Source organism: Lynx rufus, unplaced genomic scaffold, assembly GCF_022079265.1.
Source record: "Lynx rufus isolate CCGP_SWC_20201006 ecotype Redwood Valley unplaced genomic scaffold, mLynRuf1.p SCAF_1, whole genome shotgun sequence".
Lineage (NCBI taxonomy): Eukaryota > Metazoa > Chordata > Mammalia > Carnivora > Felidae > Lynx > Lynx rufus.
This window is the reverse complement of record NW_025814823.1, coordinates 188,736,002-188,750,542: the sequence shown is the minus strand read 5'-3', so window position 1 is coordinate 188,750,542 and position 14,541 is coordinate 188,736,002.

The window sequence follows — 14,541 nt, the reverse complement described above, 5'->3', positions numbered from 1 at the left end:
CTGGGGGCTGGGCCTTGGGAAGAACAAAATCTAATTTGTGCATTTCATTTTACGAGTTGATCCTTATTTGGTTTCTTTCCGGGTTTGCAATCAAGGGCCAAGAACACAGGCTCTTAAGTACACAGTTACCACGCCGTGTTTTCGAGCTGCAGCTAGTGGCTAGACCGCGTCCTGGGGTAAGAGGATTAGACTCAGAGCGGCAGCTGGTAAAATATTAATAGGAAGCCATCCCATCGGGGTGACGGAGCACATTCCAGCAGACCCGAGGCTGGAGGGGACATCGATGGCACATAATAGGGTTTGGAGCCTATCTGTTTGCCTTTTAAAACAATAGCCACGTGAATAACGGTAACTAGATTTCAGTCGCCCTCTGCCAAAGCCCATAAAAGCAGGGAACCCGATCAAAAGAAAATGAGGTGAAGGTTTTCATGGCCTCACCAAGAAGAATGGATGCTGGCAGAGAAGAGAACCCAAAAAAGAAAATTAGATTTCCTCAGAGAAACACAGAATGTGGGAGGGGATGAGCCGGCCATGCCTCCCTTGGCCCCCTTGGCCCCCTTGGCCCCCCTCCTTCCCTCAGCCACACAGCCACACCAGCAGGTGGAAGCCCATCACAGCCCACTTCCAGGGGCTGCCCTGATTCCTGAGTTCTGTTGAGATTTTGTGGTATTGATTTCTATTGGGTTCGGTGTCATCTGGGCTTCCGAACTCATTTTATGTAGGAGAGAGTTTGACCGTGATGCTGTTTGTTCTGCTGGGTAGGGCCCGATCTAGGAAGGGCTGTGGGGGTGAGGCACCTGTTTGGGTCCCTCCTCACACTCTTTCTCCTCTCCAAGCCCCTCTTTCCTTTGCGGATTCCTGCTGTGGCTGCTCCCACTCTTGCTCTTCCTTTCCTCTTTCTCCAACCTGAGTGGGCCCCACAGACCAGAAAACTTGAGCCCTTTCAGGGGCCTGGGCTGAGCTTTTTTGAAAAAAAGTTGTTATGGGCTGAGATGGTGCTTTCAGTGAACCCTCTGCTTGATTGCTTGTTTTTAGGGGAGGTTTGTTGTTTGTTTTTGTTTTTGAGAAAAAACAAGGTCATAGCTAATAAGATTTCAGAAAAGCTCTTTAAAATGTTAATATTTTCCTAATTATAATACGGAATAAAAATATATTTATTTGGACATAAAACAAATAACACAAAAGCTGCTGAAACATAAAAATAAAGATGCCCTGAGAACAACCATTTAAATGTGACAGAGTGGAGGCGCCTGGGGGGCTCAGTCCCTTGAGTGTCTGACTTTGGCTCAGGTCTGTAAGTTCAAGCCCCCCCTCAGGCTCTGTGCTGACAGCTCAGAGCCTGGGGCCTGCTGCAGATTCTGTGTCTGCCTCTCTCTCTGCCCCTCCCCCGCCTCTTGAAAATAAATAAAAATTTTTAAAAAGGCAGAGTGAATAGGTCTGTTAATCTGGATTTCTGCCCCAAAGTCAGCTAAAATGATACTAATTAAATGATGATGACAAAATCCATAAAAACAAACAAAGGGAAAATGAGAGAAGTCAAGAGAATGGAAGATGAGAGGTAGGAGTGATAATAAGGGCCTTTTTCAAGAGTGAGGGCAGTTGCAACCCAAGAGCCTGTAAGCGGAAGAGCAGGTTGACTTGGCCCACGGAGCCCCCGGGGCTCAGGGATTGGAGCAGCGGGCTCTCTGGCAAGCCAGGGTGCAGGTGGGCCCAACACAGGGTACGTTTTAAGTCTAATTAAGGAGCAGTTAGACCCTCAGGGCTCCTTCCCCAGGCTGAACATCTGGGCCATTCTGCCTTCCACATCCCAGCTGAGGATAGAATGTGTCTTCTCTGGAGAGGTTGAACCTGAGAGGTTCCGGGTTTGAGACACAGATGAGCACGGGGGTGGTGAGCCAGGGATTAAGAAAAAGGTTCTATGTCAAATGTGCGGGGCCCCTGCTTCTTTCCACCGCTCAGTTCCCAGAATGCAGCAGTCGGCCTCACACTTCTATACAGGTAGATTGGATGGTTGTTCTCAGGGGAACTGGATCAACACAAGAGAAAATCCTGTAAGTACTGTGCTTTGGAAATCCCCAGAGGAGTGGGTGAGTCAGTCTTGGTGAGTGCTTCCCTTGTAAGTGGGGGAATAGCCAAACCTATATCTTAGTCTGTTCTGGTGGGTATAACAAAATATCATAGACTGGGTGACTTATAAACAACAAATTTATTTTTATTATTTAATTAATTAATTGATGGATAGATTGATTTTATTTTTTTTAATTTTTTTTTTTTTTTTTTTTTTTTTTGAGACAGAGAGAGACAGAGCATGAGCAGGGGAAGGGCAGAGAGAGAGGGAGACACAGAATCCAAAGCAGGCTCCAGGCTCTGAGCGGTCAGCACAGAGCCTGACGTGGAGCTCAAACTTACTGCCAGATCATGACCTGAGCTGAAGTCGGACGCTTAACCGACTGAGCCACCCGGGAGCCCCTGATTGATTGATTTTAATGTTTATTTTTGAGAGAGAGAGACAGACAGACAGACAGACAGAGTGCAAGCAGGGTAGGGGCAGGGAGAGAGAAGGAGACACAATCAGAAGCAGACTTCAGGCTCTGAGCAGTCAGCACGGAACCTGATTTGGGGCTTGAACCCACGAACCGTGAGATCATGACCTGAGCTGAAGTTGGACCCCTAACCGACTGAGCCACCCAGACGCCCCTATTTTATTTTATTTTTAAATGTTTATTTATTCTTTAAAAAAAAAATTTTTTTAACATTTATTTATTTTTGAGACAGAGAGAGACAGAGCATGAACGGGGGAGGGTCAGAGAGAGGGAGACACAGAATCTGAAACAGGCTCCAGGCTCTGAGCTGTCAGCACAGAGCCCAACGCAGGGCTCGAATTCACGGACCGCGAGATCATGACCTGAGCCGAAGTCGGCCGCTTAACCGACTGAGCCATCCAGGCGCCCCAAATGTTTATTTATTCTTGAGAGATAGAGAGAGACTGGGGGAGGGCCAGAGAGAGGGAGGATCCAAAGCAGGCTCTGGCTGATAGCAGAGAGCCAGATGTGGGGCTCGAACTCACAAACCTCGAGGTCATGCCCTGAGCTGAAGCCAGATGCTCAACCAACTGAGCCACCCAGGTGCTCCTAACAAATTTATTTTTGAAGTTCTGGAGGCTGGGAATTCCAAGATCAAGGTTTTAGCATGGTTGGGTGAAGGCTGTCTTCTGGGTTCATTGCAGTGCCTTTTCTTTGTGTCCTCATATGGTGGAGGGAGCCAGGGAGTTCTGTGGGTCTCTTTCAGAAGAGCATTAACCTTATGCATGAGGGCTCCACCTTCATGATCACCCTCCAAAGCCCCATCTCCTAATACTATCACACCAGGCATTAGAGTTTCAACATATGAATTCTAAAGGGGATGCAAACATGCCATAAGAGCCTCCCCTCAGTATAGCTAAACACTGAAGATAGCTTCTAACTTGAAATACAGATACCAAAGTAAATTAGCAAGGGAAACAAAAATGGAGGAAACAAAGACAGTGCAGTGGTAAAAAGGAAGGTTTAAAAAATAGATTAGTATTAGCTCCAGAGAACTAAGACATTATATCTAAGAGATAAGAACAGAACATTGTAAAAAAAAGCACTCATGGTTTTTATAGTTACAAATAGGGTAACAGGAATAAAAGTTTCAGTAAAAGACTCTGTTAAAATAGAGGAAATCTCCCTGCCAGTGGGTAGAAAGAAGAGAGAAAAGAGAGAAAGTAGAGAGAAAAATAGAAGATTTATCCAGGAGGTCCAACCTTCAGTTAATAGGAGTTCAGAAAAAGGGAATAAACTAAAGAAGAAGAGAATATCAAGGTAATAATACTTCCTGTAATTGAAGGACCCGAGTGTCTAGATGCAAAGTGACGACCCAAGTGCTCACAACAATGACATTAAAAGGACCCTCACAAAGCACATCGTTGTTAAATTCCAGAATGCCAGAGACATATCTGAAAGCTTCCAGGGAGAACAGGTCATATACAAAGAAGGGAAATCAGGGGCGCCTGGATGGCTCAGTCCGTTAAGGGCCTGACTCTTGATTTCGGCTCAGGTCATGATCCCAGGGTCATGGGATCAAGACCCAAGTCAGGCTCCACGCTGAGCCTACTTAAATTTTTCTCTCTCTTCCTCTACCCTTCTCCCCCATTTGCTTTCTCTCTCTCTCTCCCTCAAATTAAAAAAGAAAAGAATAGAAAAGAAAAGAAAAGAAAACAAAGAAGGGAAATCAGAATGGCATGGGGCTCCTTAACAGCTACACTGGAAACCGGAAGTCAGTAAAGAAGTGCCTTTATGTTGCTAAAGGAAAATGAAATCCATTCTACGTTTGGCTTCACAGACAAACTATGAACCAAGTGTGAGAATTTAAAAATGGCACTTTCAGATATATAAGATCTTGAGAATGTTATATCCCATAGTAATCATTTTTAGTTTGTGTTCTGCCATATTGAAAGTAAAACAAGAAAGAAAATTCATAAGATATAAGAAATAGAGGATCCAACACAGGAGAGGACTGAAGGGAATTCCCAGGCAGATGGTGGAAGACATTTGCAAATGACAGCTGCTTAGCAGGTCTCAAGAGTATACAGTACAGGTTGGCACAAAAGGATGGAAGTCTCCGTGATGGATGTCCCTAAACAAAAATGTCGCTGAGAGATGGCTAATGGATGTGGGTATACTGAGAGAAATTCTTAGAGTTCCATGGGGACACTTGGGGATAAATTAGTGACAGGCACATAGAAAACTAAGACAATAATGTTAGTCACAACCATAACAAAAACAAGACAAGACAACTCCTGGAAGACCAAAGAGTTGTACAGGAAAGAAAATAATATGGTGTGGTCAGGGTGTGGTCACCTCTGTGAGCAACACCTACTCAGGTACAGTATTGTAAGTGCTAGATAATGAAATAAATATGTTAGGAGAGCGGAGGGAGAGAAAGAGTATATGGGGAACTGTGCGAGAAGGTCAAGGCCACAGTGGGATGTCAATAGATAATGTATAAAAAGGAACATTCAGGAAGTACTGGCTTATGAACATTATTTTAATATATCGAAGTAAATACCAGGAGAAACAGCCTAAAGAGCTGAACGTCATTGGCCCCAGGGAGGCAATGAGGGCTACAAAGAGTGTGATAAAGAGAGTGCTTGTTTTCCTGGTATAAGCCCTGTGGAACTATTTGACTTTTAAATTTTTTATACAAATTATTCTGATAAAATTAAACTTAAATTTAACAAAGGGATAAAAAGGGCATTTTCGTATTTCGCCTTCTGCATATTAATTGTAAATAGCTTGGTGAATATTCTTTTGGTCTTCATTTTCTATGTGTACTCTAACACAAATGTATATTTTTTATTTTCCCATGATTGGATAGTTATCTTCCCTTATGCAAATTGTCTTCCACTCTCTCTTTTTCACTTGTGTCTCGGATATTTTTTCCACATTAGAGAGGGTGTGGTGATACTTCTAAATGCATTTATGTTTTATTAGTCATAACTGCAACTCTGTATGAGAGAAACAGCATTACCTGTATGTGGGAGAGCGCATGGGGTTCCACTGGCTCTGGGCTTTCTCTTCAGCTGGTTCACCACTGGCTATCATTTGTCCAGTCTCCTACTCAGTTATTGATAGATGAGGGCTTAATAAATTATGACTTCTCCCAGACATATTTGCAATTTAAGACATGATTTCTGAAGATTAAATAGCAACAATGTAACATTAAGAGTGAGCTACTCCTGGGGTCCCTGGGTGACTCTGTTGGGTAAGCGACTGACTTGATTTTGGCTCAGGTCATGATCCCAGGGTGGTGGGGTCAGGCTCCATGTGGAACCTGCCTAAGATTCTCTCTCTCTCCCCCTGGCCCTCCCCCACTCATGCACGTGCACATGCACTTGTGCTCGCTCTTTCTCAAAAAAAAAAAAAAGAATGAGCTACTCCTAGAAAAAGAGATTAGACATGTGGTTACCAGAGTAGGGGGTGAAGGGAGGGGAACAGGAGGAAGGGGGGTCCAAAGGTACAAACTTCCAGTTATATGATAAATAAGTACTAGGGATACGATGTACATGATGACTATAGTCGACCCTCCTCTATGGTGATAAGAATGTTGTTAAGAGAGTAGATCCTAAGAGTTTTCATCACAAGGAAAAAATGTCCGCCCCCTGCCCCACCTTACTTTTTGCTTTTAGGTGGAATGCAGGATGTTAACTAAACTGATTGTTGTTATTGTTTCACAATATATGCAAAGCCAAATCATTATGCTGTACACCTTAACTTATATAGTGCCACAGCAATGATATCTCCATAAAACCAGGAAAAAAGAGAGTGAGATACTGATAGGAAAATTCACAGAAATTTCACAGAAAGTAGAAGGGTGTGTGTGTGTGTGTGTGTGTGTGTGTAGAGAATTTCTAATAGCTATATATATTATATAACATATATAATATATTAGACATTATATATATGTGTATATATATATATATATATATATATATATATATATACAATTTCTTAACTCTGCTTCCTATTTGACCAGAGGGAATTCCTCATTGTGTGCTCTGTCCTGCACTGTAGAACTTCTCCCTGTCTTGGGACCCACATTCTCAGATGTGCCTACAGGGAGAGGGAGACAGGCAGCAGAACCCAAGTTCATGGGCTTTTGCCCAACCAGAGACATGGGCAAGGATGGCAGGCTTGCCTTACCCATCCAGCCAGCGATGAGCCAGCGGGACCATTAGGGGTAACACTGTTAACAGTAAAAAGTCAACGGGTCATCAGTCATATTACCCTCTCCTCTTCCCATGTGGAGGGGTGGGCAAGAGGTGGAGAGGGATAAAAGTATGTACTTCCAGGAAGAGAAAGGAAAAAGGATTCCCTACAATACCTAACAGACTGGCACTTGCAATTGCAAATGACACATCTGATAAAGGGTTAGTATCCAAAATATATAAAAAACTTATAAAACTCAACACCCAAAAAATGAATAATCCAATTAAAAATGGGCAGAAGACATGAACAGATTTTCCCCCCAAAAATGACATGATGGCCAATAGACAAAAGGAAAGATGTTCAACATTGCTGATCATCTGAGAAATACAGACCAAAACTACAATGAGATATCACTTCACACCTGTTAGAAGGGTTAAAATCAACAACACAAGAAATAACAACTGTCGGTGGGAATGCAAACTGATGCACCCACTCTGGAAAACCGTACGGAGCTTCCTGAAAAAGTTAAAAATAGAACTACCCTATGATTCAGCAATTGCACTACTAGGTATTTACCCAGAGAATACAAAACTACTAATTCAAAGGGATACATGCACCTCCAATGTTTATAGCAACATTATTTACAATGGCCAAATTATGGAAAGAGTCGAAATGTCCATATATGATGAATGGATAAAGAAGATGTGGTATTTATACATGATGGAATATTACTCAGCCATCAAAAAGAATGAAATCATGGGGCACCTGGGTGGCTCAGTCGGTTAAGCGTCGGACTTCAGCTCAGGTCATGATCTCACAGTCTGTGAGTTCGAGCCCCGCGTCGGGCTCTGTGCTGACAGCTCTGAGCTTGGAACCTGCTTCGGATTCTGTGTCTCCCTCTCTCTCTGCCTCTACCCCTGCTCATGCTCTGTCTCTCTCTGTCTCAAAAATAAATAAAAACATTAACAAAAATTTAAAGAAAGAATGAAATCTGGCCGTTTGCAATGACGTGGATGGAGCTAGAGAGCATAATGCTAAATGAATTAAGTCAGTCCAAGAAAAACAAATACCGTATGATTTTATTCATATGTGGACTTCCAGAAACAAACCAGAAAAAGGGTAAAAAGAGAGAGGGAAAATGAAGAATCAGACCCTTAACCATAGAGAACAAACTGATGGTTATAGAGGGGAGGTGGGTGTAGGAATGAATTAATCAGATGCCTAAAACTAATATAACATTGTATGTTAACTAGCTGGAATTAAAATAAAAACTTAAAAAAAAAAAGAATGTCTGGTACTTGGTTGGTGTCTGGCCCTCAGTAAATGCTTATTAATGAGATGCAACAAATGATCAGAAGCTAATGAGAAGCTCAGAAGGAAGAGAAGCTCAGAGAATGCTTCATGGAGGACGGGGTTCTTAGAGTCACCTACCTCCATCTATGGCCTGGGTCCAGGGCAGAGCCCATCCGAGATTTTGTAATTAAAACATTTCCTGACGTGGCTAACACACATGGCGTGGCACGGCCATGGAGCACAGTTACTTGTCATCACTCTGGTTGCGTGTTGGCTGGAACTTTGGGATGAATTAGTAATTGTCATTGAAGTTGAATATAAATAAGTGGCATGATTCAGAAGCCTTTCAGTTTCATTCCTTAACTAAAACTACCTCATAAAACGTGGGCCTTCTGAGGGATTACTGACAAAAGGAAAAAATAAATCTCAATAAAGCTTCCAGGTACACTTGAATAACAACTGAATCATACCCAAAAGTCCTATACCAAATGGGGAGACCCTCAACCTACCATCCTTGTCAATAAATCACCCTGCAGCCGGCCTGCACCCACGCATGGATTTTGGATGCAGGTGGCACAATTGAAAAGACTCAGATATCCCTAGAATCCGTGGGGGAAAGGAGGAAAGACACTGAGGTGTGGGAACTGTATTTGCAGAGAGCTGTGCTTGAGACGTTCGGGGGCAGTGAGCACACATTTTTTGGCTGATCAGTTAATGTCCTCATCAATCACGTTTCCTCTCCGTCAAAACTCGAGTATCCCAGAGAGACTGTCTTCTTAAGGGAAGGAGGTTTACTGACAAGAATTTAGGGGTCCTTAGGGGATATTCCTAAAATTTGGGATGATCACATTTGTGAACTCCTAACAAGTGTGCCCTTGTGTACCTGTGAAAAACAAGGTTGGAGCTGACCCACTCACTCAGTCCAGGCCTCTGTTAAGAAGCCAGCCTTTCAAGCATTGAGTAGACCAGCTGGCTGTACCTCAGACCATCTGGTTAATAAACCTATATCAGTGACCTAGTTCTTTCTGAGATTGGTCATACCAGCCCCACTTTTGTTAGCGGGGTGAAGACGGGCTCTGGGTACTTTGGGATGAAGGAGTCTTTAGATTCTTCTAAATGAAGAAAGGATTCTTCATGGGGTGCCTGGGTGGCGCAGTCAGTTAAGCATCCGACTCTTGGTTTTGGCTCAGGTCATGATCTCACGTTCGTGAGTTCGAGCCCCACGTCGGGCTCTGCGCTTGACAGCTCGGAGCCTGCGAGAGATTTTCTCTCCCTCTCCCTCTGCTCCTCCCCTGCTCTCTCTCCCTGTCTCTCAAAATAAATAAATAAACTTAAAGAAAAATCTTAAAAAAATAAATGAAAGAAGAAAAGATTATTCTTTTAGAAGAATCAAAAGATTCTCTTGCCCATACTAAATTCAGAGCCTCCAATTTGCCAGTAGGACCCACCCACTGTAGCTCCCCCCCCCCCCCCATCTGTTTAGGAAGGCTTCCTTCTCTTCTGTTGTGGCTGATCTTCCACCCTGGGGCAGAAGGCATAGGGGGCGTGGCCACGGTCAATCCAAGCTCATTGTAATCGCACCTAGCCACCTTGGGAGGAAAGCAGAACCCTCCCAACCTATTTCAGAAGACTTAGGACTCTGGAAATGACTGTGATCACTCTATCTTGGGTCCCTCGGTCAACGTGGAACCAATTTCTCTAGCCAGGGGACTGAGGATGGGCCATATACTAATTGTTTCAGAGGGATGGGCAGGCAACTGGAATTGGCAGTCCTACCACCCTCACATGAGAAGCATAATGAGGGACGTCAATGCCCTAGATGGAGGCTGTTATCCGGTGAACCAGAGGAGAGAGATACTAGGTAAAGCAAAGTAGTAGATGTCCCCTACACTGGACAAATCAGAAAAAATGAGCAATAGGGTTTGGAGTGAAAAGAAGCAGAACTTGGAGAGACTCTGGAGTAAAATTTTTTAGAGTGCTGGGGGCTTTCGGTGTGGATGGAGAGGAAGCTGTTAAAGGCATCGGCCAGACCTTGACACTCCTGGAGAAATGACTGCAAGGGCCAGTCACGTCTTTTCCTTTGTGGAGGTCAGCAGATGGTGCCTGGTTGGGGCGGGGCCAGGATACTGACCCTTGGTGGCCTCTTGCTTTAAACTTATTTTCTCTAACTAAATAACAAAGATATCAGCACCTCTTCCTCATTGCTTTGGGAAGTTTCTTTCCCCTTGCTGGTGGTCATTGAACTGTCAGGAAGGCTGACAGTTTAGCTAAAGGAAATTTAGTGCTTTTGTTTAAGCTCTGGTGAAATTCATTGCATCCAGGCAGGTTGCATCATGGTACAGTGAGCTCTGATGGAACACCATGGATAGGAAGGGGGAGGATTGAATATTTAGAAACACAAAGTGAGTAAGAAACCACAGGGAAGATTGGGTCAGCTAAAAGGAAAATCTGCTAATTTCTTAGGAAGGGGAAGCTAATGAAAGTGGCAACACCCGCCCCCCCCCCCCCCCCGTTGTATCTCCAAGGCTGAATGGTAGAGGCTGCTTGGAGTATTGTGTTAAGAAGGATTCTGAGGCAGTGATGGCACCCAGAAACAGTGGTACATCTGATACAGCGAAGCATTCCAGTGTCCTAGAAATGAAGCATGGTGTATATACCCACTGCATTTGCCTTCTTCAGGGACTGAAGAATCTCACACTGAGGATTTATCCCAGGAAACAATTACAATGGGAGGAAAAAAAAGTGACATGCCACACAAGTGTTTTCCTTGATCCTGTTTGCTAGCTCAGCAATTTATCCTACAGAAGGGGAATGGTCACTTGTCAGAATTAAATTAAAAAAAAAATTTTTTTTTAATGTTTATTTTTGAGAGAGAGACAGAGTGTGAGTGGGGGAGGAGCAGAGAGAGAGGGAGACACAGAATCAGAAACGGGCTCCAGGCTCTGAGCTGCCCACACAGAGCCCGATGTGGGGCTTGAACTCACAAACCATGAGATCATGGCCTGAGCTGAAGTCGGATGCTTACCGACTGAGCCACCCAGGCGCCTCTGTCAGAATTAACTTTTTACCAAGAAGACCATGCAGAAACATGGGAAAGTGTGAGACATAATAATGTGGAGTCAAAGTAAAACATTTATATATGTGTAATGATTACAACGAGGTAAAAATAAAAGACAAGATACACAGACATTTGTGTGCATGTAGGCTATTTCTTTTATGTTCACTGACATGTGGAGCCCAGTTTGTATCACACAGTAGGTATACAATAAATTCTTGTTGACTATTCTATTGCTAGCTTTGTGTATGTTTACAATAAAAACAACTCTCAAAGACAGAACAGCAACGACAACAACAAAAAATCCAAACTGCCAAAAATTACTGTTTGTTTTTTCCTCCCTGAGAAATACCAATTTGTTCTGCCTCCTCCAGTCCCATTACACAGGCTCATCCTAGGACTGCACTGAGCAAGTCCAAACGCCCAAACTTCCATTAAATTCCTACAGGTGGTCTCACCTACCAACAAAGACTTCTCTGCTCCTCCTTTTCTTCTGGATTCTCAGGCTCAGGCCTCTGAAATTCTGACAGTAGCCTTGTTTATTGTCCTTCCAGAGATGGTTGATTGGCCCCAAAGGAAGTTTATCTTTCATTTTGTGTGGTCAGACAGGTAACTACAAGAATGGTCTCAATAGCGTCTCCAAGGCCAGCTGAAAACTTTTGATGGAATTCAAAATTCAGAGCTGGCGTCTATGCATATGGTTACTGGAGTAATTGACAGATTGAGGCCAGGTCTCAAACAGACCTCAGATGTTGACAAAACCTCTGTTTTCTGGAGCAACTTCTAAATATGTGGACAAGTGACCAATTACTGTGTAACTTCACTAACTTCAGAAACTCTCATATTCCCTAATTCCATCAAACAATAATTATTCTTTTTCTCTGAACCACACAAAGCATCATAACCCTCAACTAGGAAATTAAAGTTATTTTCAATTTCCTTGGGCAAGACAGAGGCAAGGGTAAATTAACAGTCTGTAGCTTGTCTGGAACTAGAAAAGCAGTGAAAATGTGGTGGGGAGTTACAATGTAGGAAAATCGGCCAAAGACAATGCAATATTTAGCTGATGGTAATCTCAGAAGATACACTCAGAGGACAGAAGCCGCTAGATAAACAGGCAATATCTCTGGGAGCAAAGTGACAATGGAGAGGGGAGGCAGTTATCACAGTGATTTAGACCAAGAAAAAGCCATGGTTTATCTGTCTACACCAATCTAATACACTAGACAACACAACATCTGTCTGTTTCACTGGGTCCAAAATAGTCAATTCACTGTCACATGTAATTTACTCATTAGAAAGTAATAGTTTTCTGTCTCTCTTTACTTCTCACCCGAATATCTTCTGTTTCTAGCCTTAAAAAAAAAAAAACCACATCATTTTTCCTTATAACAATAATTCTTGCATGCATCTACTTGCGAATTTTATTGAATTTTTACCACGATCAGGCACCATGTGAGTGTAAGGGATAGAGAGTAGGCAATAAAAAATGGTCAGGAAGACAGGTAGATTAAAGAGGCAATTACAATTCGGTGTTATGATACAAGGATGTATTACGCACTCTCAAAGCTCAAAGGAGGGGGCCTAAAGCACACTGGTGAAGTCTTTCTGGAGGAGGTGACAAATAAGCCAGTTCTGAAGATAAAATAGCTTGGGTGGTTGAGGAAGCATCCTATATCACCTGTAATTTTTCTTCTCAGATAAAAGAACTGTTAGCATTTATGTGTATTTTCTTCCAGTATTTTTTCCCATACACATACAGAGAGGTAGATATATAAATATCATAATAATGATTATATAGATGTCTGTAGATTTATAGAATGTGATCATAATGTCTATGTATCATTCAATGTTGGCTTTTCCATGCTTTTAAATATGTGTTGAAAACATGGATTTTGATAGATGAATAGTAATATATTGAAAAGATGTTTCATAATGTATTTGATCACTCTCCTTGTGTCTGGCACAGTTTTCGTTTCCAAGCCACAAAACCAACCCTGGCTAAATTGAATGGAAGAAGAATTTACTGGAACAATACTTGGTAGCCATAGAATCTATGGAAGGGCTAGAAAAATAGGCTAAGAAAAAGGGCAGAAATCAAGATAGACTCAGCAGTGTGCACTCTATTTAGGATTGACCACAGAAACAATCTGTCCTTAGCATTTTTGTACTTAGGTTTCAGGGTTCTGAGAAGAAGCCTCTTGTTGGCCAAGGCCAGGAAATGTGTCCCACCCTACCTACAAGGAGACACATTTTGTAGTGAGAAGTGGAGCCCTGACTCCATCAAGACTTACCTGCTGGGGTCTTCCCCCAAACAGGAAGGCCACTAGGATTTGGCTGGTAGAAAAGCCCCAGCAATATCCACTACCCTCCTATTATTAGATATGTATGTTATTTCCTTTCCCCCCACCTTTTTTCTTTGTGATATAAAACTATTGAACTTTATTCTACAAGATCTCTGAGCTTCTCTCTGATTATCTTCATAAGAGAAATTCCCTAGAAATGGAATTTCCACTTGAAAGACCGTGAACATTTTTAAGTCTCTTGATACATATTGCCGAATTTCTTTTCTGAAAAGTTGGGTTAGTTTAAGACTACTCTTGGAGTATGTATGAGTGTGCCTGTTTTCAATGCCCCACATTGGGCTCTCTTGTTTTTATACATCTTTATGTCCATTCCTGTCTAGTCTGGTCTCATTTGAACAGCCCGTACCTCCTTTAAATTACACTTCTTTGAAGTCAAAGCACCTAGTGGCAAAGTGAATAATTCAGTAAATAAGTTGTTTATTTCCTTGAGTTTATTTGTGATAATTACCTTTATTGATTTTCTTCCCCATTAATTTGATTAATTCGGGGGCTGCTTCTTTTATTATGCTGTAGAGAAGCTGTTTCTTTTTCCATTCTGGAAAAGAAGTATTTACAAAGCAGTAAGTGGGTCTGAAATAACAGAGGCTGGAATTCTGGGACTGAAGTCCTGAGAGGAGGCCTCACCCTCCTTCAGCATATGGCTCTTGCTGATGCTGTCTTGAGCGTCTCTCTCCCAGACCTCCCAGAAGCAGCGGCAGAGCGCATGTCCAGAAGCAGATCCTTTTGGGAAGCCGTAGCCGTGGTACAAATCCAGTAACCTATCACCAGAGAGGTGATGACATATTTCAGGACTCTTGTATTAACTTAGAAGAACATCTTTTTTTAGCAAGAAATTGAAAGACGTGGAAAATGTTAGGACCTGGGCTTCCATCAAAAGAGTGTTGACTGGGGTCTGGGAAGGAGCACCTGACGAGGAGTCTGGGACCCAGAATGCTGGTCCTACTTTGTCATCAACTAGCCATGTGGCCTTGAAGAAGTCACGTCACCTTTTTGGATTTCAATGTGTGTGGGGGATAGCCCACAGGATCTTAAGGGGACTTCCCCTTCTGACAGTGAGCAGGAGATCCTACGATTACTTAGGATTTTTCTACATTGTCTC